The sequence below is a fragment of the Arachis hypogaea genome, chromosome 8, assembly GCF_003086295.3.
Source record: "Arachis hypogaea cultivar Tifrunner chromosome 8, arahy.Tifrunner.gnm2.J5K5, whole genome shotgun sequence".
NCBI lineage: Eukaryota > Viridiplantae > Streptophyta > Magnoliopsida > Fabales > Fabaceae > Arachis > Arachis hypogaea.
The window spans coordinates 19,188,136-19,212,858 of NC_092043.1; the positions used below are offsets into that span (position 1 = coordinate 19,188,136).

A 24,723-nucleotide genomic window follows, 5' to 3' on the forward strand; every position below is an offset into this window, starting at 1 on the left:
GATCATAAGCTTCTTCAGAAGCTGCCTCTCTAGTACTATTAGATGCATGTTGCAGTCCATTCAGATTTTGAGAGATCATGTTGACCTGTTGAGTCAACACTTTGTTCTGAGCCAATATGGCATTCAGAGCATCAATTTCAAGAACTCCTTTCTTCTGAGGTATCCCATTATTCACGGAATTCCTCTCAGAAGTGTACATGAATTGGTTGTTTGCAACCATGTCAATGAGTTCTTGAGCCTCTTCAGGCGTTTTCTTCAGGTGAATAGATCCACCTGCAGAATGGTCCAATGACATTTTCGAAAATTCAGAGAGACCATAATAGAATATATCTAATAGGGTCCATTCTGAAAACATGTTAGATGGACATCTTTTGGTCAACTGCTTGTATCTTTCCCAAGCTTCATAGAGGGATTCACCATCTTTTTGTTTGAAGGTTTGAACATCCACTCTCAGCTTGCTCAGCTTTTGAGGAGGAAAGAATTTATCCAAGAAGGCAGTGACCAGCTTATCCCAGGAGTCCAGGCTATCCTTAGGTTGTGAATCCAACCATATTCTAGCTCTGTCTCTTACAGCAAAAGGGAAAAGCATGAGTCTGTAGACTTCAGGATCAACTCCGTTCGTCTTTACAGACTCACAGATCTGCAAGAACTCAGTTAAAAACTGATAAGGATCTTCAGATGGAAGTCCATAAAACTTGCAGTTTTGTTGCATCAAGGCAACTAGCTGAGGTTTCAGCTCAAAGTTATTGGCTCCAATGGCAGGAATGGAGATGCTTCTTCTATCAAACTTGGATGTTGGCTTTGTGAAGTCACCAAGCATTCTCCTTGCATTATTATTATTATTTTCGGCTGCCATCTCCTTCTCTTGTTCGAAAATTTCTGAAAGGTTATTTCTGGATTGTTGTAATTTAGCTTCTCTTAATTTTCTCTTCAGAGTCCTTTCAGGTTCTGGATCAATTTCAATAAGAGTGCCTTTTTCCCTGTTCCTGCTCATATGAAAGAGAAGAAAACAAGAAAAGAAAGAGGAATCCTCTATGTCACAGTATAGAGATTCCTTTATGTTAGTAGAAGGGGAAAAGGGTAGAAGAATCCAAATACAAGGGATATAAGAAGTTCGGATTCTTAGATGAAGAGAGGTAAAGAGAAGTGTTAATAATTAATTAATTAAATAGAAGAAGAAAAGAGAGGAAAAGGAAAAAAAATTTCAAAAATAATTTTGAAAAAGGTGTTAGTAATTTTCGAAAATTAGAGATAAGATATAATTAAAGTTAAAATTTAAAACAATTAAAAAGAATTTTTGAAAAAGAGATGAGATATTTTCGAAAATTAGAGAGGGAAAAGTAGTTAGGTGGTTTTGAAAAAGATAAGACACAAACAAAAAGTTAGTTAGTTGATTGAAAAAGATATTAAAATCAAATTTGAAAAGATAAGAAGATAAGAAGTTAGATAAGATATTTTGAAATCAAATTTTGAAAAAGATAAGATAAAAAGATAAGATTTTTAAGAAAAAGATATTTTGAAAAAGATTTAAATTTTTTTTTTTAAATTACTTAACTAACAAGAAACTACAAGATAAAATTCTAGAACTTAAAGATTGAACCTTTTTTAACAAGAAAGTAACAAACTTTAAATTTTTGAACCAATCACATTACTTGTTAGCTAATTTTTCGAAAATTTGATATAAAGATAAGAAAAAGATTTTGAAAATATTTTGAAAAATAATTTTAAATTTTCAAAAATGATAAAAAAAAATGAAAAAGAAATGATTTTTGAAAAAAATTTTAAAAAGATAAGATTTTTAAAATTGAAATTTTGACTTGACTTGTAAGAAACAACTAATTTTAAAATTTTTTTTTTGACCAAGTCAACCCAAAATTTCGAAAATTTGGAGGGAAATAAGGAAAAGATAATTTTTTTCTTTTTTGAATTTTTAATGAGGAGAGAGAAAAACACAAACATGACCCAAAACATGAAAATTTTGGATCAAAACACAAGATGCATGCAAGAACACTATGAATGTCAAGATGAACACCAAGAACACATTGAAGATCATGATGAACATCAAGAACATAATTTTGAAAAATTTTTGATGCAAAGAAAACATGCAAGACACCAAACTTAGAAATCTTTAATGCATGGACTCTAACAAACGAAAAATGCATATGAAAAACAACAAACAACACAAAACAAGAAGACCTCAAGATCAAACAAGAAGACTTGTCAAGAACAACTTGAAGATCATGAAGAACACTATGAATGCATGGGATTTTCGAAAAATGCAAGAAAAAATTTTTAAAGCATGCAATTGACACCAAACTTAAAAATTAACACAAGACTCAAACAAGAAACACAAAATATTTTTGATTTTTATGATTTTATGAATTTTTTGTATTTTTATTATATTTTTCGAAAATATACTTTAGAAAAACGAAAATAATAATAAAAAAAATATTTTTGAAAGATTTTTGAAAACTTTTTGAAAAGAAAATTACCTAATCTGAGCAACAAGATGAACCGTCAGTTGTCCATACTCGAACAATCCCTGGCAACGGCGCCAAAAACTTGGTGGACGAAATTGTGATCACTATTCTTTAAGTTGTACTTTTATGGAATTTGAAATTGGCACGAGTGGACACAACTCCGTTCAACTAACCAGCAAGTGTACTGGGTCGTCCAAGTAATAAACCTTACGTGAGTAAGGGTCGATCCCACAGAGATTGTTGGTATGAAGCAAGCTATGGTCACCTTGTAAATCTCAGTTAGGCAGATAAAATTATGGAATTTAGAAAATCAAATAATAAAAAGAAATAATAAAAGGGATACTTATGCAGATTCATTGGTGGGAATTTCAGATAAGCATATGGAGATACTGCATGGCTCACGGACGCCTGCTTTCCTACTGCTTCAACTCAATCCTTCTTCCTCAGCTATGTGCAAAATTCAGCATCCACAACAGAAACACACAATAAAAAAAGGGAGTCCAGCCAATCGGACATCCCCTCGGGAACTCTGGAAGACATCTCTACAATATTATTTCAAGAAGACATGAGGCCAACTAATCCTACAAGTAAGAAAAGAAGATGGGGTTACTAAAGACATCTCGGACAAAGGAGAAAATAACTCAATACGATACAGGCGAACACACAGAAAAGGAAAACCCCAAGACTCAAACCAAAGTCCTGGGGCATCCTTTGGAGGCAATAATAAAGCAAGGTTTCTAGGAAAAATCTACTTCTCGCATCCCAGCACCTCTCAAAACAAGAAAAGAAGGCTTCAAACAACAAGCATTTTTCCATCAAAGCAAAACACAAAAAGTTATAAAAAATATTTTCTTACAGTCTAAACCAGCAAAAACCATCCCTAAAATATCAAACACGCCAAGCAGAGACCATTAAAGATGCAACCTTTTTCAGAATCAGACAAAAGCAACCTTCAAATAAAATGAGGAACAGATGCGGACAGCGGTATCAGAACAGAAACAACAAAGAACATGCAAAGCCCTAAAAGCATCAAGCAAAAGCAAAAAGGATCATGCAAAAGATGGAGAAACTCCCAGAACGCACATTTCAACAAATCTAGGGCACAATGGAAACAGAAAGATCCAAACTTTCTCTAAAAGGAGGATCAAAATCAAAACCTCATCACAAAAACAAAAACAAAGAGAAAGCACAAAATGGGACTAACCTGGAGACGAAAGAAGCTTCGAGAAAGAAAAATGGAGGCGCAGAAATGAAAGCTGCCCAAAAAATCGCCAAATGAAAGTCACAACACAAGAAAGCAGAAGCGCAAAACAGAGAGCGAAGAGAGCGGAGAAAAGAAGTTATGAAAAGGGCGAAGGAGAGAAACTGTTTCTGGGTTTTCAAAATCAAAATAAAGAGCCTAAGGGAAACGGGGAAATTAATGTTAAAATTAATGAAGGCATTAAACCCTCGCACGTTCCCAAAGCATTGATACAAAAGCGCGCGCTTTTAGAGGAAAAACGTTCTACATTCAAAAGCTTCTACAAAGGAATCGACAAAATGCTTGAGTTCGACTTCACTGGAGAAGGACCGAAGTTCAGGACTCAACCTCAATAAAAAGACCGAGCTCAAGCAGGGGCAATGTTCATACCCTGGGTCGACCGACTTCTTCGCAAAGAACTCGGTCCAAATCGGCAGGAAAGCCCAAAGAAGGGCCCAACTCAAGGAATACGATCCCGATCCAAGGGCAGCCCAAACCTATAAAGATAAGGGCGGTTCCATGGAAGATAAGCTAACCTCGACAAAAGATAAGATAAGATAAGATAACTAACTTATCTTATCTAAAGAAGGTCACATCTCATCATTATAAATACACTAGAGCACCCAGGTATAACTCATACTCTGATTCTACTCAATACCTGTTTAATACCCTTGCTAACTTAAGCATCAGAATCCCTTGCAGGTACCCCCCACCCTTCGGTGACAAGGGATCAGCAGCATTCTCAGTTTCACAAGTCGGACACACCAGCTCCGGCTGCTACACACCTGCCGGACATGTCAGCTCTGACCAGCACAGAAGATCTCATCCGAGATCGACCTACAGTTTCAGGTAAACCCTCAGAACACCAGTCTTGGACCTCAAGAAGACCAAGAGTCCGTCTCAAAAATAGTAGTGCTGAAAGGGCGACAACTCATAAGGCCCATTGAGCTAAGTCAGGACAACAAGAAGCCCAATAATGCTTTTTAAATTCTGTGGGAGACATAAATTATTATTATTTTCGAATTTCTTAATAATTTATTTTAATTTGTTTTGCTGTTAGAGTTTGTTGGAAGATTTGATTTACTTCCGATTTGCTTAGTATTATTTTTAGGAATTTTAAATTTAAATCAAATCTGATCTAATCAATTAAGATCAAATCTGATTTAAATTAGTTATCATATCTTTAGAATGTTAAATTTTAAATCAAATCTGATCTAATCCAATTAGATCAAATCTGATTTAAATTAGTTATCTTATCTTTTAGTTAGTTTGTTAGGGTCTATTTAAACACCTTTGGTGAGACAATTTAGAATAACTTTTGATGAATAAATTTTAGTTGCTTTTAAGCACTTTTTATTATGTGAGAAATGAGGTGAGTGATTTGCTTCACTTGTTGCATGAGGATGATTGGAAGATCTAACACTAAGGTGATCTGCGTGGTGGCTTCTTTCAGTTTTCGCCCCTCTGATCTAGGTTGTCAAGGACAAGTTCTATGAAGGTCTAGTAGGGAATCCTTTCCGGTGACCTAGGTTGCTAAGAACAGGTATCTTAGAGGTTTAGTAGGAAAATCCCCCTTATCTATCTTTTTGTTTTGTTGTTTTTTATCATTTGGTATCAGAGCCAGGTCGTAGGTAAATTCTTATTTATCTACACGTTCCATGGGTCTTGTTTAGTCTTTTTTTTCTTTCTCTCTCTTTAATTTCTGTAAATTCATGTTAGAGTCAAACAAAAAATTCTTTTTTTTTTAATTTTGTTTTTGCAATTATTCTATTTTTAAGTCAGTGTCTGAATAATAATAATAATGATAATAATAATAATAATAATAATAATAATAATAATAATAATAATAATAATAATAATAAAATGATTGAGTATTACGATAGTGATGATGAAGGAAGCTCATATGCGAAAAAGAGTTCTCGGTTTCAAATCCCTGCATTCAAAGGGAAGAATGATCCTGAAGCGTATATCAGATGGAAAAGGAAGGTAGAATCAATTTTTGAAAATTGCATCCTTTCAGAAGAAAAGAAGGTTCAACTGGTACAAGCCAATTTTTCCAATGTTGCCCGTGTATGGTGGAATGAATTAGGAAGATCTAGAAGACGATACGAAAAGTGCCCAATTAGCAGCTAGGAGAAGATGAAGAAAATCATGAGGAGGCAATTTGTGCCATCATCATACCACAATAAATTTTTTGGCAAATTTTGTACGTTACAACAAGGCTCACAATCAGTGATGGAGTACTACAAGGAATTTCTATATTTGATGGACATGGCTAATATTAAAAGGATTCTTGAGGTTCTAAAGGACCGATTTTTGTTTGGATTATGTGAAGAGCTTTCAGATGAAGTCCAACGTTACCGTTACACAACCATGGACAATTTGGTCAAATTGGCCATTGACTGGGAGCAGGTGCAACAAATGATAGCTCGCCATAACAAGAGGAATTCTTCTATGCCTATCTTTCATTCTTCTTCAAAGCCAGAGATGGAAGAATTTGTTGAGTATGCTATAGAGGGTGATGTGTCCTTGGAAGATTCAACAGTGCAGAATTTCTCAACTGGGTCCTTGGGATGTGAGCAATTTGAAGAATATGAGATAAAAGAAATTGAGAAAGAGATTGAGTGTTTGAGTGAAAAGAATCTATGTTTGATTGAAAGCGAGAGTTTTGAGAGAAAAAATGAGAATAGTGAGCGAGAGGAGTCAATGAGCGAAAAAGAAACTGAGTTCAATACACACACTTGTGAGAGAGATCTAGAAAGTTCTAGCTTAGACAAGAGTGCATTAGTCTCATTGAAATCCACAGAGTCCTTAATTTCTCATACATCTAACCATGAAATTCCTAGTATTTTTATATCAACTTTTCCAGGCTTTGTAGATTCGCTGGTCAATTATGGAGGCATTAATATAGATGAAAAGGAAGAAAGACAAATTGCACACTTTGGACAAGATGGTGAAACCATGGTTGGAAAGATTAAATTTGCACACATGAGGACATAGCTACAATTCAATGGATAGAGAAGAGCCATCAAACAATGGTATTTAAACCCGGAGATTAGGTTTGGATTCCTTGGAGGGACGAAGAGCATCTCATTCAAGATTCGAGGACGAATCTTTTTGAAGAGGGAGAGAATGATACGTGCTTAGGAGGGCATTTTTATCATTTTGGAGTTAAGGGGCAGAATGGTAATCTTGTCATATTCAAGGATTTGAATGCTAGAAGAATTGTACCATACCAGTGTTGGACATCAAGAAGACCTGTTCATACCCTGGGTCGAGTTACCCGACCCGAGATGATTGGCGATAAAAGCAACCGACCTCCTTAGGTCCAACTAGCCGACTTCTTCTCAAAGAGCTCGGCCAAATCGACAGGAGAGCCCAGTAAAGGGCCCAAACAGAGGAACACGACCCAAATCCTAGGGCAACCCAAGCCTATAGAGATAAAGGCGGTTCCATTGAAGATACGCTGACCTCAACTCAAAGATAAAGATAAGATAAGATAACTAACTTATCTTATCCAAAAGGTCACATCTCATCATTATAAACACGCTGGAGCACCCAGGTATAACTCATACTCTGATTCTACATAAAACCTGCTTAATACCCTTGCTAACTTAAGCATCAGAGTCCTTTGCAGGTACCCCCACCCTTCGGTGACAGAGGATCAGCAGCACCATCAGTCCAACAAGTCGAACGTACCAGCTCCGGCTGTCATCCACCTGCCGGACACACTAGCTACGACCAGTATGGAAGATCTCGTCCGAGATTGACCTCCAGTTTCAGGTAACCCTCGGAACATTGGCGCCGTTGCCGGTTACGACAGACCTCAAAATCGGGGGCCTCCTACCGAGACAAAGACAAGGAATCCAAGAAAAAAGAAGATCGACAAGGGGAGAAAATAAAAAAATACCATAATTACACTCCTCTCAGGGCATCCCTGGTCGAGATATACAAAGAAGTCTGCCATACAGAAAAAATCCCCCCATCACGGCCACTCAAAGGCAAAAGAGGAGGAGGAAACCGGAAGGAATATTGTGAATACCATCGAGTCCGAGGACACTCCACAAACGAATGCTTCGACTTAAAAAATATCATAGAAAAATTGGTGAGAGAAGGAAAATTAGATCGATTTCTAGCCACTCGAGATGATGATCAAAGAAAGAGACGAAGGGATGAAGATACCGAACGATCACCTCGGACACCAGAGAGACATGTCCACATGATACATAGCGGATTCGCAGGAGGTGGGATCTCCAAATCATCTTGCAAAAGATATCTCAAAGAAGTATATCATGTCGAGGGAAAGGAGGAAATTTGGTGGGAAAAAAATCGGCAAAAAAATCCACATAGTGTAAATTCACCAAATTTAGTGGATGGAAAGATCTTATTTTTATAGAGGTTTTCGTAAAAAACGGCATCAAAATTTGACCTCTAGAGCTGTTTCCTTGAGTATGTCTCCTCACAAAAAAGGATGTCTACCCGTGGCACTTTGGTAATGGCTCGGCACCCTATTATAAGGTGGAGGGGTGTCGTGCTGCTGAAACTCGAGTTGCCCAAAGGCTTGCTCGGCCCAGTCCCAACAAGATGCACGATGCCTTGCCATCCCCTAGGCACACTAGCAAGCCTGTTATGGTTGTGGTGTGCCGTCGGGGTCCCCCGCCCCGGGTCCAAGGTTGAGCACGGGCGTCGGGCTGCTGCAAACCCCGATCACCAAAGGACCAAGAAGGGAAACACGTCCATTCACGGCCCATTTAGCCACCACCTAGGGAGCATGGCGTGGTGGAGTTGCGCCTTGCGCACCCGCGGTGTGCTCGCCCTACGTCTAGGGTCAACGAAACACGGTGCCCGACGCGATGTCAGTTTTGTTGTGCGTGTTGCTTAATCTAGTCGGTGCGGCTGTTCGGTTATCGCCCGAAGTACCTCACGCTTCGAGCTGTCCCTTGAATGTTCTTCGTCTCTTCCCCTGAACCCTGCCCAGCGGAGTTGGCTCGGCCCTCCCGTATGCTTCCGCTTGCCTGCATGCGCCAAGGCGTGCGGGGGGCGGTTCGTCCGGGCGTGCTGGGTTTGCAGACCGTGGTGGCGGATGAGTGGTGTGTGGGTTGTTAGTGTGTCTGGGAGTGGAGGTGTTTTGCCTTGGGCACCCGCCCGGGGCAACACCTTGTGCTTGTCCCAGGACAAGGGAATCATCCCCCAAGTCTGAGCACGACGTGGGAACGGCGGGCGGCCTGTGCGCCCCCGTGACGGGCAACGCGGCGTGCGCGACCCAACGCTAGGCCAGGCCTACTTTGGCGCATGACGTGGATGACCGATATGCGTGCGGTGGGTGTGTCGTGCGCTGGGGGCAACGTGACGTCCCCGTCCTATTACTTAGAGGGGACATGTCGCGGAAGACGGTTTTCGGTTCGTATCCACTCCGGTGGGGCATCGCGTCGTGCTCGGCCTAGCTCTAAGAGCATATCCGAACAGCTTGTTTGGACTAGGAGACACTCCAATCCAACTGCTTGGATCTATATTGCTACACACAACCTTTGGAAAGGGAACCCGATCAAGGACACTCAACATAGATTACATCGTAGTCAACGTAGGTTCAGCCTATAACACCCAGATAGGTCGGACAATACTGAACCAGCTCACCGCAGTAGTCTCGACTCCACATCTATGCATGAAATTCCTAATCTCAGAGGGGATCGCTAAAAAAAAAAGGAGACCAGAAAATAGCACGACGCTATTATAACGAGAGCTTGAACCTTAGAGGCAAGGGAGAAGAAATCAACACCATCGAACTCGGAGGAGTTCGAGGTCGGGAGGAACTCCGTCCACAACCTGAGGGCAAGATCGAAAAAGTCCAGATCAGAGATACTCTAGACAAAACAACAAACATTGGGGCAATTTTGAAAAAAGAAACAAAAGGTCCTCTGATACAGTTCCTAAGGGATAATGCCGATCTCTTCGCATGGAAGGCTGCGGACATACCGGGCATAGACCCCAAACTAATGTGCCACAAACTAGCAGTATACTAATAAACCTCATTTTTAGGGTTTATCTTGTGTTGAATTTAGAGGGTTTTGTCACCTTTTCCCATATTTATTCAATGAAATAGCATGGTTTTTGTTATTCTCCTTTAATTGTGCTTAAGAGTGAAAACATGCTTTTTAGGTCTCAAAATAGCTAAATTTAATTCATCTTGATTCCATTAGATGCCTTGATATGTTTGTTAAGTTATTTCAGGTTTAGGAGGCAAATATTGGATCAAGGGAATGAAGAAAAAGCATGTAGAAATGGAGAATTCATGAAGAAATGAAGGAATCGCAAAAGCTGTCAAGCCGACCTCTTCGCACTTATTCGATCATAACTTGAGCTACAGAGGTCTAAATGACGCGATTTCAATTACGTTGGAAAGCTAACATCTGGGGCTTCAAAATGATATAAGATTTGCCATAGTTGAATCACGTATAAGGACCGCGCACTGTACACGTACATGCTGATGCTGCATGTGACTTTTTAAAATGCAAGTCGTGGCCAGCAATTTTAGAAGCCTTGTGGGCCCAATCCAACTCATTTCTGATGCTATTTAAGCCAAGGATTGAAGGGGAATCAATATACTTTTGATCATTAGTCATAGTTTAAGTTTTAGAAGTAGTTAGAGTTAGTTTCTAGAGAGAGAAGCTCTCTCTTCTCTCTAGAATTAGAATTAGGTTTAGATCTAGATCTACTTCTTCTCTCTTCTAATTTTCCTTTCTTTTCCTTAATTGTTCTCTTGTAGTTGTAGAATTCTTCTTCTCTTGTAATTCCTTTGTATTGTTAGTTGTAGTTTATGAACTTTCTTTTGTAGATCTACATTTCTTCTTCAATGCAATTGGTAAGTTCTTTATTGTTTCATAATTGTTTTGCCTCTCTGTTGTTAATCTCTTGTTTTTGTAATTATAGACTCCTTTAATTCTTGCAATTAATAATGTTTGCCTTTATTTCCTTCTATGTGTTTGTTAAAATGCTCCTTTTAGTTGTGAGTTAGATTTTTGTTCCTCTTGGCTTGGAAAGGTAGCTTGGGAATTTTTGAGTTGCTAATGTCTAAGTAATTGATGATTGGGAGCCATTGACTCTAGTTCTCACTAATTGAACTAGTGGAGAGTTAGGACTTATGGACTAGGATTGATATAGCTCATTTGACTTTCTTTTACTACTAGTTAGAGGATGACTTAATGGGATTGATCCTTGCCAATTCTCAAGTTGTGGTTAGTGATTAGGATAGAGATCCTTGACCACCAACCCTTGCCAAGACCTTTTTAGCCATTAGTTTAATTCCTTGCCATTTATCTTTCATGTCTCTTATCAAAACCTCAAAACATACTCCATAACCAATAACAATATACTTTATTACAATTCCTAAGGAGAACGACCCGAGGTTTAAATACTTCGGTTTATAATTTTAGGGGTTTGTTACTTGTGACAAACAAATGTTTGTATGAAAGGATTATTGTTGGTTTAGAGACTATACTTCACAACGAGATTTTATTTGTAAAATTCTAGACCACACAAAAATTCGTTCATCAAAATGGCGTCGTTGCCGGGGAATTGTAATGGTGTTATGTTATTGGTTATTGTATATATGTGAATATTGTGAATAACTTGATTTTTGGATTGCTTGTTAGCGTTTTACTAGTTTTAGGACTTTGTTTCATAATTTCTTATTAGCTTTTGTTTCTTATTTTCTCTTTCCATTATGAATTCTCACTTTGGCTATGAGTTTGGTTCTAACTATGTTGTAGGAAATAAAGATTTCAATGAAGAGATGTATCAAGGATGGGACAACCAAAGGTGGGAGGAGCCATATGCATATGATCAATCCTCATGGCAACCTCCACCAATGCACTATGAACAAGAGCCATTCTATGATGCATACCAATCAAATGGCTATGGGGAATCTCCTTGGGACTTCCAAGAACCACCACCATATGTCTATGAGTCATATCCTCAACCTAACCCTCAACCATACTCACAAGCCCCTTCTCACCAACCACCTCTATGTGACCCTAACCCATATCCACCATACCAACCACCTTTTGAACCATATGAGCCATACATAGAACCGCCACCATTCCAACCTCAATACTTCCAAGAACCACCTCCTTCATACTATGACCAAGATGAACCACCTCCAATGAGTGCAAATTTCTATCCTCAAGATGAGTTCTACCTTCCACCACAACCCTCAATGGAAGAATATCCATGTCCATCTTTCAAGGAAGCAAAGGATTGGCTTTAAAAAACCGTCCGTGAAAAGTTAGATGCATGGGACTTATACCATACGTCCAAGGATGATTGTGGAGGAGCAATTGAAGAGGGAAGCTTGAAGGGGATTGTAGAATCTCGACTTGAGAACGATAGATTGGAGTGTGTTGGGCAACAAGTGGAACAAATGGAGAACATAGAACCACCACATCCTCACTATGATGAACCACCTTTCTATTATGAACCCTTTCCCCAAAATGATGAACCCTTCCATCCACCCCAACCTCCAATGGATGACATCCTTGGTGTTCTTGTTCAAGGGCAAGAAAAGATGAAAAGGGATGTGTGAAATTTCATGGCCGCCTTGGATGCAGTAACAAATCAATTAGCCTCCCAATGCTTCAACACTCAAGGAACTCCCATGGCAACATGTGGAGAATCTAATGAAGAGCATAGCATGAAGGAGAGATTGGAAACTCCGGTGGAAAATGAGGGAAGTTTCTTTGTGTTGGAACAATTGGAGGAAGCTAGGATTATTGAAGAAAAGGAAGAAGTGGTTGAGGACTTAGGAGATGCGAAACCCCCATGGGAACCTAGAGTTGAAGAAAATCCCTCCAAGAAGATTGAAATTGATGTCAAGGAGAAATGTGCACAACCTCCAAGGCATATTCCATATGAAGAATTGGACGGGATAGAGCAAGAATTGAGTTCCCATGGTGATGAAGAGCAAGCATCAACCTCTAGTGGTGGTGAATTCTTTGAACTTGAAGAACCTTCTCCCGGTCAAATTGGAAGCAATGTGGAGGTAAATTTCTTTCATCCTCCCAATTATGATTTGATTAAGGGAAAAGGCTTAAATAAAAATGTTAAACAAATGATTAAAATTGAGAAATATTTTAAAGAGGTGGAAGTCCTTAGAAAAAGAAGGACGGGAGTTAGAGACGCTTTGTGAAGACCCTTGGAAGCTTCTTTACCTAGGTTGCCATCTACTCCTACATTTGAGTGGGTAAAATTCATTTCTATTAGCTTTATTATCCCCGTCGGATATGGCTTTCTTGAAATGGATGGTCAACTTAGGATGCTTTGCAGAATAAAGCGTAAGAGAAGAATGTTTAGTGGTTGGCGTTGCAAATCAAAGCTCATTTTGGTTGATACTTCAAGGATTAGATGCAAGGGTTGGGTTAATGCTCAATTGAATGGGTTTCAAAGGAGAGTTTGGTATTACCTTGAGAATTCCTCTTGCCTACCACTTGGATGGATTAATGATGATCAACCTCAAGACGGGTATGAAAATAGAGTGTGGGATCCCGAATTACAAGAAGAGGATTGACTTTGGGAGCCCCAAACTTGTGAAGAACTCCATGAAGACTTGGTGCAACTTATGAGAAATCTTGGGGCACAATGGAGAACCAAGTATTGGTGGGAGTTCCAAGATGAATTTAAGCACAAGTGATGAGCGGATAATTTATACGCTTTTTGGCATTGTTTTTAGATAGTTTTTAGTAGGATCTAGCTGCTTTTTAGTATATTTTTATTAGTTTTTAAGCAAAATTCACATTTCTGGACTTCACTATGAGTTTGTGTATTTTTCTATGATTTTAGGTATTTTCTGGCTGAAATTGAGGGACCTGAGCAAAAATCTGATTCAGAGGCTGAAAAATGACTGCTAATGCTGTTGGATTCTAACCTCCCTGCACTCGAAATGAGTTTTTTGGAGCTACTGAAACCCAAATGGCGCGCTCTCAATTGCGTTGGAAAGTAGACATCTAGGGCTCTCCAGCAATATATAATAGTCCATACTTTGCTCGAATTTTAACGATGCAAACTTGCATTCAAACGCCAACTTCCTGCCCTATTAACGCCAGAAACAGGATAGAAGCTGCAGTTAAACGCCCAAACTGGCATAAAAACTGGCGTTTAACTCCAAGAAAAGTCTCTACACATGAAAGCTTCAATGCTCAGCCCAAGCACACACCAAGTGGGCTCGGAAGTGGATTTCTGCATCATTTACTTATTTCTGTAACCCTAGTAACTAGTTTAGTATAAATAGGACTTTTTACTATTGTACTGGGAGTTTTTGGGAACATCTTTGGACGTTTAGTCCTTAGACGATCTCTTGATCATGTTTTGGGGGCTGGCCATTCGGCCATGCCTAGACTATTATCACTTATGTATTTTCAATGGTGGAGTTTCTACACACCATAGATTAAGGTGTGGAGCTCTGCTATTCCTCGAGTATTAATGCAAAGTACTATTGTTCTTCTATTCAATTCAAGCTTATTCTTATTCTAAGATATTCATTCGCACACAAGAACATGATGAATGTGGTGATTATGTGACACTCATCACCATTCTCAACTTATGAACGCGTGCCTGACAAACACTTCCGTTCTACATGAAAACAAGCTTGAATGTATATCTCTTGGATTCCTGGTCCATGCGTTTGATTGCCTCTCCTGACAACAGAGCCTTCAATTCCTTGAGATCAGGGTCTTCGTGGTATAAGCTAGAATCAATTGGCAGCATTCTTGAGATCCGAAAAGTCTAAACCTTGTCTGTGGTATTCCGAGTAGGATCTGGGATGGGATGACTGTGACGAGCTTCAAACTCATGATTGTTGGGTGTAGTGACAGACGCAAAAGGATCAATGGATCCTATTCCAACACAAGTGAGAACCGACAGATGATTAGCCCTACATAACTCGTAGCTGGACCATTTTCACTGAGAGGACGGTAGGTAGCCATTGACAACCGTGATACCCAACATACAGCTTGCCATGAAAAGGAGTATGAAGGATTGAATGAAGACATTAGGAAAGCAGAGATTCAGAAGGAATAACGCATCTCCATACGCTTATCTTGAAATTCCCACCAATGAATTACATAAGTATCTCTATCTTTATTTTATGTTTATTTATCTTTTAATTATCAAAACTCCATAACCATTTGAATCCGCCTGACTGAGATTTACAAGATGACCATAGCTTGCTTCAAGCCGACAATCTCCGTGGGATAGACCCTTACTCACGTAAGGTTTATTACTAGGACGACCCAGTACACTTGCTGGTTAGTTGTGCGAAGTTGTAAAAAAGAGTTGAGATTAATATTGTGCGTACCAAGTTGTTGGCGCCATTGAGATCACAATTTCGTGCACCAAGTTTTTGGCGCCGTTGCCGGGGATTGTTCGAGTTTGGACAACTGACGGTTCATCTTGTTGCTCAGATTAGGTAATTTTCTTCTTGTTTCAACCTTTATTTTATTTTCAAAAAGTTTTCAAAAATCTTTCAAATTTTTTCTTCTTTTTCATTTTTCCAAAATAATTTTTGAAAAAAAATACAAAAAAATTATAAAATAAAAAATAAAAAATATTTTTGTTTCTTGTTTGAGTCTAGTGTTAATTTTTAAGTTTGGTGTCAATTGTATGTTTTAATTTTTCTAAAATATTTTTGAAAATTCATGCATTGCATTTTTCATGATCTTCAAGTTGTTCTTGATGAGTCCCCTTGTTTGATCTTGTGATTTTCTTATTTTTGTGTCTTTTCTTATTTTTCATATGCATTTTAGAATCCTTAGAGTTTAAACATTGAAAATTTCTAAGTTTGGTGTCTTGCATGTTTTTCTTTTCTTGAAAATTTTTCAAAAATAAGTTCTTGATGTTCATCATGATCTTCAAAGTGTTCTTGGTGTTCATCTTGACATTCATGGTGTTCTTGCATGCATCATTTGTTTTAATCTAAAATTTTTATGTGTTGAGTCATTTTGTGATTTTTCTCTTTCCTCATTAAATTCAAAAAAATCAAAAAATATCTTTTCCTTATTTCACTCATAAATTTTGAAATATTTGGGTTGACTTAGTCAAAAATTTTTAAAATTAGTCGTTTCTTGTTAGTCAAGTCAAGATTTCAATTTCAAAATCTTTTTCAAAATCAAATCTTTTCTTTTTCCTTTTATTATTTTCGAAAATTCTTTAAAATTAATTTTCAAAAATCTTTTTCTTAATTCTTTATTTCATAATTTTCGAAATTATTACTAACAATTAATGTTTTGATTCAAAAATTTCAAGTTTGTTACTTTCTTGTTAAGAAAGGTTCAATCTTTAAATTCTAGAATCATATGTTTTAGTTTCTTGTTAGTCAAGTCATCAACTTCAATTTTCAAAATCAAATCTTTTTAAAACTTCTTTTTCAAATATTTTTCAAAATAAATTTCAATCATATCTTTTCAAACATATCTTTTTCAATTCATATCTTTTTCAAAATCAATTTCAAAATCTTTTCTAACTTCTTATCCTTTCAAAATTGATTTTCAAATCTTTTTCAATTAACCACTTAACTTTTTGTTTGATTTTTAAAATTCTTATCTTTTTCAAAACTACCTAACTAATTTTCTCTCTCTAATTTTCGAAAACTCCTCACCCTTTTTCAAAATTCTTTTTAATTAACTAATTGTTTTAAATTTTAATTTTATTCTATTTCCTCTCTTAATTTTCGAATTCTAACAAAATTTTAACATAAAAAAAATATTTTCCTTTTCCTTTTTAATTATTTTCGAAAACTCTCTCTCATCTTCTTCTATTAATTTATTTAATCACTAACACTCTTCTCTTCTTCTTATAATTTGAACCATCTCTCCCTCTCTGTGTTTGAATTCTTCATCTCTTCTCTTTACATCATTCTTCTATTCTTTTCTTCTTCTACTCACATAAAGGAATCTCTATACTGTGACATAGAGGATTCCTCTTCCTTTTCTGTCCTTTTCTTTTTCATATGAGCAGGAGCAAGGACAAGGACATTCTTGTTGAAGCAAATCCTGAACCTGAAAGGACACTGAAGAAGAAGCTAAGAGAAGCTAAAGCACAACAATCCAGAGAAAATCTTACAGAGAATCTCGAAAAAGAAGTAATGGCCGAACCCAACAACAATGCAAGGAAGATGCTTGGTGACTTTACTATACCAAATTCCAACTTCCATGGAAGAAGCATCTCAATCCCTGCCATTGGAGCAAACAATTTTGAGCTAAAGCCTCAATTAGTTTCTCTGATGCAACAGAATTGCAAGTTTTATGGACTTCCATCAGAAGATACTTTTCAGTTCTTAACTGAATTCTTGCAGATCTGTGATACTGTTAAGACAAATGGAGTTGATCCCAAGGTCTATAAGCTTATGCTTTTCCCTTTTGCTGTAAGAGACAGAGCTAGAATATGGTTGGACTCTTAACCTAGAGATAGCCTGAACTTTTGGGATGAGCTGGTCATGGCTTTCTTAGCCAAATTCTTTCCTCCTCAAAAGCTTAGCAAGCTTAGAGTGGATGTTCAAACCTTCAGGCAGAAAGAAGGTGAATCCCTCTATAAAGCTTGGGAAAGATACAAACAACTGACCAAAAAGTGTCCTTCTGACATGCTTTCAGAAAGGACCATCCTGGATATATTCTATGACGGTCTGTCTGAATTGTCTAAAATGTCATTGGACCATTCTGCAGGTGGATCTATTCACTTAAAGAAAACGCCTGTAGAAGCTCAGGAACTCATTGAAATGGTTGCAAATAACCAGTTCATGTACACCTCTGAAACGAATCCTGTGAGTAATGGGACGCCTCAGAGGAAGGGATTTCTTGAAATTGATACTCTGAATGCCATATTGGCTCAGAACAAAATGTTGACTCAGCAAGTCAATATGATTTCTCAGAGTCTGAATGGATTGCAAAATGCATCTAACAGTACTAAAGAAGCATCTTCTGAAGAAGAAGCTTATGATCCTAAGAACCCTGCAATGGCAGAGGTGAATTATATGGGTGAAGCCTATGAAAACACCTATAATCCCTCATGGAGAAATCATCCAAATTTCTCATGGAATGATCAACAAAAGCCTCAGCAAGGCTTTAATAATGGTGGAAGAAACAAGTTTAGCAATAGCAAGCCTTTTCCATCATCCTCTCAGCAACAGACAGAGAATTATGAGCAGAGCCCCTCTAGCTTAGCAAATATAGTCTCTGATCTATCTAAGGCCACTCTAAGTTTCATGAATGAAACAAGGTCCTCCATTAGAAATTTGGAGGCACAAGTGGGCTAGCTGAGTAAAAGAGTCACTGAAACTCCTCCTAGTACTCTCCCAAGCAATATAAAAGAGAATCCAAAAGGAGAGTGCAAGGCCATAACCTTACTTGGTGTGGCCGAACCTAGAGAGGAGGAGGAGGACGTGAATCCCAGTGAGGAGGACCTCATGGGATGTCCTCTGGACAAAAAGAAGTTCCCACTTGAGAAACCTAAGGAATCTGAGGCTCATCTAGAGACCATAGAGATTCCATTAAACCTATTTTTGCCATTCATGAGCTCTGATGAGTATTTCTCCTCTGAAGAGGATGAAGATATTACTAAAGAGCAAGTTGCTAAGTACCTTGGAGCAATCATGAAGCTGAATGTCAAGTTATTTGGTAATGAGACTTGGGAGGATGAACCCCCCTTGCTCACCAATGAACTGAATAACTTAATTAGGCAGACATTACCTCAAAAGAAAGAGGATCTCGGAAGGTTCTTAATACCTTGTACCATAGGCACCATGACCTTTGAGAAGGCTCTGTGTGACCTGGGGTCTGGCATAAACCTCATGCCACTCTCTGTCATGGAGAAACTGGGAATCTTTGAGGTTCAAGCTGCAAGAATCTCACTAGAGATGGCAGACAAATCCATGAAAAAGGCTTAAGGACTAGTAGAGGACGTGCTAGTGAAGGTTGAAGGCCTTTACATCCTTGCTGATAGGGGTGTGCAAAAAAACTGGTTTCACTGAACTGAATTGAAACTGAACTGAAACTGTTTTAAATAAACCAGTTTTTTAAATAAAAAACTGAACTGAAACCATAATTTTTATGAAAAACCAGTTTATTAAAAACCAGTTTTTATGGTTCAGCTTAGTTTTAAACCAAATTAAAACTGGTTTTATTTAAACTCCAAAATTAATTTTACATACTCTTTCTTTCTCTTTCTCCCTTCACTTTCTCTCTCTCTTTCTTTCTTTCTCTCTCTCTCTCTCTCTCTCTCTCTCTCTCCCTTCTCTCTCTCTCCTCTCCCTCTCTCTCCTTTCCCCCTCTCCCTCTCCCTCTCCGTTCCTTTCCCTCTCTCTCTTCCTCTCTCTCTCTCCTCTCCCTCCTCTCTCTCTCACCCCCTTCCTCTTTCTCCCTCTCCCTCTTTTTCCTCTCTCTCTCTCTCTCCCCCTCTACCTCTCCTTCCCCTTCCTTCTTCTCTCTCTCTCTCCCCTTTTTTTTCTCTCTCTCTCTCTCTCCCTCCCCTCTTTCTTCCTCTCTCTCTTCTTCTCCTCTTTCTCCCCCTCCTCTCTCCCTTTTCTCTCTCTCTCTCTCTTCCCTTTCTTTCTTCTCTCCCTTCTTTATCTCTCTCTCTCTTTCTCTCTCTCCCCCTCCTATTTGTCTCCCTCTTTTTCTCTCTCTTCCTCTCCTTCTCTCTCTCTCTCCCTTCTCTCTCTCTCTCTCTCTCTCCTTTTCCCCCTCTCCCTTTCCCTTCCTTCCCTTCTCTCTTCCTCTCTCTCTCTCTTCTCTCCCTCCTATCTCTCCCCTCCCCTCTTTCTTCTCTCTCTCTTTCTCCCTACTCTTTCTCCCTCTCCCTCCATTCCCCCTCTCCCTCCCCCTTCCTTATTCTCTCTCTTCCTCTCTCTCTCCCTTTTTTTCTCTCCTTCCTCTCTCTATCTCTCCTCCTCCCCTCTTTCTTCCTCTCTCTCTCTCCTTCTCCTCTTTCTCCCCCTCATCTCTCTCTCTCTCTTTTTTCTATCGCTCTCTTTCTCTCTTTTCTTTTCTCCCCTCTCCCTCTCTCTCCCCCTCCCATCCCCCTTCTCTCTCTCTCCTTCCCTTCCCCTTCTCTCTCTCTCTTCTTCTTTTCCCTCTTTCCCCTTTTGTTTCTCTCCTCTCTGCCCTCTCTCCACCTCCCCTCTCTCATCCTCTTTCTCTCTCTCATTTTTCTCTTTTTTCTCTTTTTTCTTTCTCTTTCTTATTCTTCTCTCTCTCTCCTTCCCTTATTTCTCTCTCCTTTTCTCTCTCTCTCATTCCCTTCTTTCTCTATCCTTTTCTCTCTCTTTTTTCTCCTTCCTCTCTCTCCTTATTCTCTTTCTCTCCTTCCTTTCTCTCTTTTTTCTTTCTCTCTCATCCTTTTTTCACTTTATATCCCTCTTCTCTTTCTCTTTCTCTTTTCTCCAAAATAAGAGAGAGAAGGAGGAGAGAGAGGAGGAGGAGGAAGAGAGAGGAAGAGAGAAAAGGAAAGGGGAAAAAGAGCACAAGGAAAGAGAGAAGGACGAAGAGAGAGAGAGAAAAATTGAGAGAAATGGAGAGAAGGAGAGAGAGAGAAAGAGAGAGAGAGGGATAAGGGAGAGAGAAAAATGAGAGAAAGGGATAGAGAGGGAGAAAAGGAGAGGGAAAAAGGGGAGGGGAAGAAAGAGGGGCAGGGAAGAGAGAGAGATGAGTGAGAGAGAAATGGAGATAGGGAGAGAGAGGGGAAGAGAGAGAAAAGGAAAAGGTGGAGAGAGAGTGAGAAAGACAAAGAGAGGGATGGGGAGAAAGAAGGGGAGCGAGAGAGAAGAGGGAGAGAGAGAAGGAGAGAGAGAGAGGGAGCAAAGAAGAGAAAGAGAGGAAGGAGAGAGGGAGAGAGAGAGAGAGGAGGGAGAGAAGGAGAGAGGGAGAGAAAGAGAGAGAGGGGGAAGAGAGAGGTGGAGAGGAAAGGAGAGAGAGAGGAAGATGGATAGGGGAGAGAGAGAATGAGAGAAAGGGATAGAGAGGGAGAAAAGGGAGAGAGAAAGAGAGAGGGAGAGAGAGAGGGAGAGAGAGAGAGAGGAAGACAAAGAGGGGAAGGGGAGAGAGAGGGAAAAGGAAAATAGACCAGGAGGAAGAGAGAGAAAGGAGGGGGAGAAAGGGAGAGAAGAAGATAGAGAAAGAAAGAGAGAAAGGAGAGCGAGGGAGAGGAGAAGAGAGAGAAAAAAGAGAGAAAGGAGAGAGGGGAGAAGGAGAGAGTGAGGGAAGAAGAGAGAGAGAGAGCAAAAGAGGAAAAGGAGAGAGAGAGTGGAAGAGAGAGAGAGATAGAGAGAGGAAGAGAGAGAGAGAGGGAGGGAGAAAAAGAGAGGAAGGAGGGAGGGAGGGAGAGAGAGAGAGAGGGAAGGAGGGAGAGAGAAAGGGAGAGGAGAGAGAGAGTGAGAGGGAGAGAGAGTGGGGAGAGAGAGAGTGGGGAGAGAGAGGGAAAGAAAGAAAGAGAGTGTGAAAACTAGTTTTAGCCTATAAACCAGTTTAAATTGGTTTTTTTTAATTAAAACCAGTTTTATTTTTATGAATTGGTTTAAACTGGTGCACTGTATTATAAACTGGTTTAGAACCAGTTTCATATGTGACAAAGCAGTTTGGTTCAGTTTTTAAACCATTTAAAATAATTTAGTGCAGTTTCAGTTCAGTTTATAGAAAAACTGAACCATGCACACCCCTACTTGCTGATTTCATAATCCTAGACACTAGGAAAGATGAGGATGAATCCATCATCGTTGGTAGACCTTTCCTAGCCACAGCAAAAGCTGTGATTGATGTTGACAGAAGAGAGTTGGTCCTTCAATTGAATGAGGACTACCTTGTATTCAAGACTCAAGGTTCTCCTTCTGTACACATGGAAAGTGATGAGCGGATAATTTATACGCTTTTTGGCATTGTTTTTATTATGTTTTTAGTATATTTTAGTTAGTTTTTATTATATTTTTATTAGTTTTATTTAAAATTCACTTTTCTGGACTTTACTATGAGTTTGTGTATTTTTCTGTGATTTCAGGTATTTTCTGGCTGAAATTGAGGGACCTGAGCAAAAATCTGATTCAGAGACTAAAAAAGGACTGCAGATGCTGTTGGATTCTGATCTCCCTGCACTCAAAGTGGATTCTCTGGAGCTACAAAAGCCCAATTGGCGCGGTCTAAAATGCGTTGGAAAGTAAACATCTTGGGCTTTTCAGAAATATATAATAGTCCATACTTTGCCCAAGATTTGATGGCCCAAACCGGCGTTCCAAATCAGCTCAAGAATTCCCGGCGTTTAACGCCGGAACTGGCACAAAAGCTGGAGTTAAATGCCCAAACTGGCACAAAAGCTGGCGTTTAACTCCAAGAAAAGTTTCTACACATGAAAGCTTCAATGCTCAGCCCAAGCACACACCAAGTGAGCCCGAAAGTGGATTTTTACGTCATTTACTCATTTTTGTAAACCCTAAGCTACTAGTTCTCTATAAATAGGACCTTTTGCTATTGTATTTTAATCTTTGGATCACTTTAGATCTTCAGATCATCTTTGGATGTCTAGTTCCTAGATCATGGGGGCTGGCCTCTTGGCCATGCCTAGACCTTGTTCTTATGTATTTTCAACGGTAGAGTTTCTACACACCATAGATTAAGGTGTGGAGCTCTGCTGTACCTCGAGTATCAATGCAATTACTACTATTTTCCTTTCAATTCAACTTATTCTTGTTCTAAGATATTCATTCGCACTCAAGAACTTGATGAATGTGATGATTATGTGACGCTCATCATCATTCTCACTTATGAACGCGTGCCTGACAACCACTTCCGTTCTACATGCAAACAAGGCTTGAATGTGTATCTCTTGGATTTCTTAATCAGAATCTTCGTGGTATAAACTAGAATCCATTGGCGGCCATTCTTGAGAATTCAAAAGGTCTAAACCTTGTCTGTGGTATTCTGAGTAGGATTCAGGGATTGAATGACTGTGACAAGCTTCAAACTCGCGATTGTGGGGCATTAGTGACAGACACAAAAGAATCACTGGATTCTATTCTGACATGATCAAGAACCGACAGATGAATAGCCGTGCTGTGATAGAGCGCGTTAAACATTTTCACTGAGAGGACGGGACTGTAGCCATTGACAACGGTGATGCCCAATATACAGCTTGCCATGGAAAGGAGTAAGAAGGATTGGATGAAGACAGTAGGAAAGCAGAGAGACGGAAGGGACAAAGCATCTCCATACGCTTATCTGAAATTCTCACCAATGAATTGCATAAGTATCTCTATCTTTATTTTATGTTTTATTTATCTTTTAATCATTAATCCTCCAAAACCATTTGAATCCGCCTGACTGAGATTTACAAGATGACCATAGCTTGCTTCATACCAACAATCTCCGTGGGATCGACCCTTACTCGTGTAAGGTTTATTACTTGGACGACCCAGTGCACTTGCTGGTTAGTTGTGCGAAGTTGTGATAAAGAGTTGAGATTGCAATTGAGCGTACCATGTTGATGGCGCCATTGATGATCACAATTTCGTGCACCAAGTTTTTGGCGCCGTTGCCGGGGAATTAAATGTCCTAACTACAATTTCGCATTTTTCCCTGCAATAACAGTGCCAAGTTTTGATCCGGCAACAACACCAAGTTTTTGGCACCGTTGCCGGGGATTGTTCGAGTTTGGACAACTAACAGTTCATCTTATTGCTTAGATTAGGTATTTTTCTTCAGAATTCTTAAGAATGAATTCTAGAGTTTCAGATGATGTTTTCATCACCACCAAAGCTGATTGATTCTCATCAATTTAGCTTTTGAATGTAATGTCCTGCTGAAACTTGGCTAGCCATGTCTAATTTCTTTAGGCTAAAGCTTTGGACTAACATTACATGATTCCTAGAAATTCTTATTAAGAATTTTGATATCCTTATTTTTTTTTCCACTCAATTTTCAAAAAATCCAAAAAAATTATAAAATCTTAAAATAAAAAATATTTTTATGTTTCTTGTTTGAGTCTAGTGTCTAATTTTAAGTTTGGTGTCAATTGCATGTCTTTATTCTTCTAATTTTCGAAAATTACATGCATTATGTTCTTCATTGATCTTCAAGTTGTTCTTGATGATTTCCTTGCTCTGATCTTTAAATTCTCTTGTCTTGAGTGCTCTGTTGTTTTTCATATGCATTCTCAATTTGTTAGTGTCAATAGTATACAAACTTCTAAGTTTGGTGTCTTGCATGCATTGTTTATTTGATTTTAGTTGCACTTTGATTATTCCTCATCATTAAAAATTCAAAAAAAAATTTTAATTTGTGTCTTTTCAAGTCAATAATACAGAGAATTGAAGATTCAGAACATGCAGCAGAAGAATTACACAGAAAAAGCTAGGCGTTCAAAACGCCCAGTGAAAAAGGAAAACTGGCGTTTAAACGCCAGCTAGGGTACCTGGCTGGGCGTTTAACGTCCAAAAGGGTAGCATTTTGGGCGTTAAACGCTAGAATGGATACCATTTTGGGCGTTTAACGCCAGGATGATACAAGAGGGAATATTTTGTTTTTAATTCAAATTTTTTTTCAAGTTTACATAATTTTTCAAAATCAAATCTTTTTCAAACCATATCTTTTCAATCATATCTTTTCAAAATCAATTTCTTTCCATTTTATATATTTTTTACTATTCTCAAAAATACTTGCCTACAATTAATGATTTGATTCAACATTTTAAGTATGATGCCTTTTCTATTAAGAAAGGTTTAATGTTTGAATCATATCCTTTAAATTTTTTGTTAGCCAAGTCATTAATTTTAAAAATCAAATCTTTTTAAATTGTTTCTCAATCATATCTTTTCAATCGTATCTTTTTAAAACCATAACTCTTCAATCATATCTTCTTAATCGCATCTTTTTCCAAATAATTTTCAATCTTTTTTATTTCTAATTTCAAAATCTTTTTCAAAAATCACTTTATTTTTTTCCCAACTTTAATTTTCGAAAATCATTCTTCAATTTTTCAAAA

At 38.5% G+C, this 24,723-nt stretch overlaps 1 non-coding gene across 1 annotated transcript; it reads left to right on the forward strand.

Moving 5' to 3' along the window:
• The first annotated feature begins 353 nt into the window (after window positions 1-353).
• On the forward strand, window positions 354-457 carry LOC112708553 (small nucleolar RNA R71). Its single transcript, XR_003156407.1, has one exon. It is a non-coding gene; the product is annotated as a small nucleolar RNA R71 (small nucleolar RNA).
• Window positions 458-24,723: the final 24,266 nt, after the last annotated feature.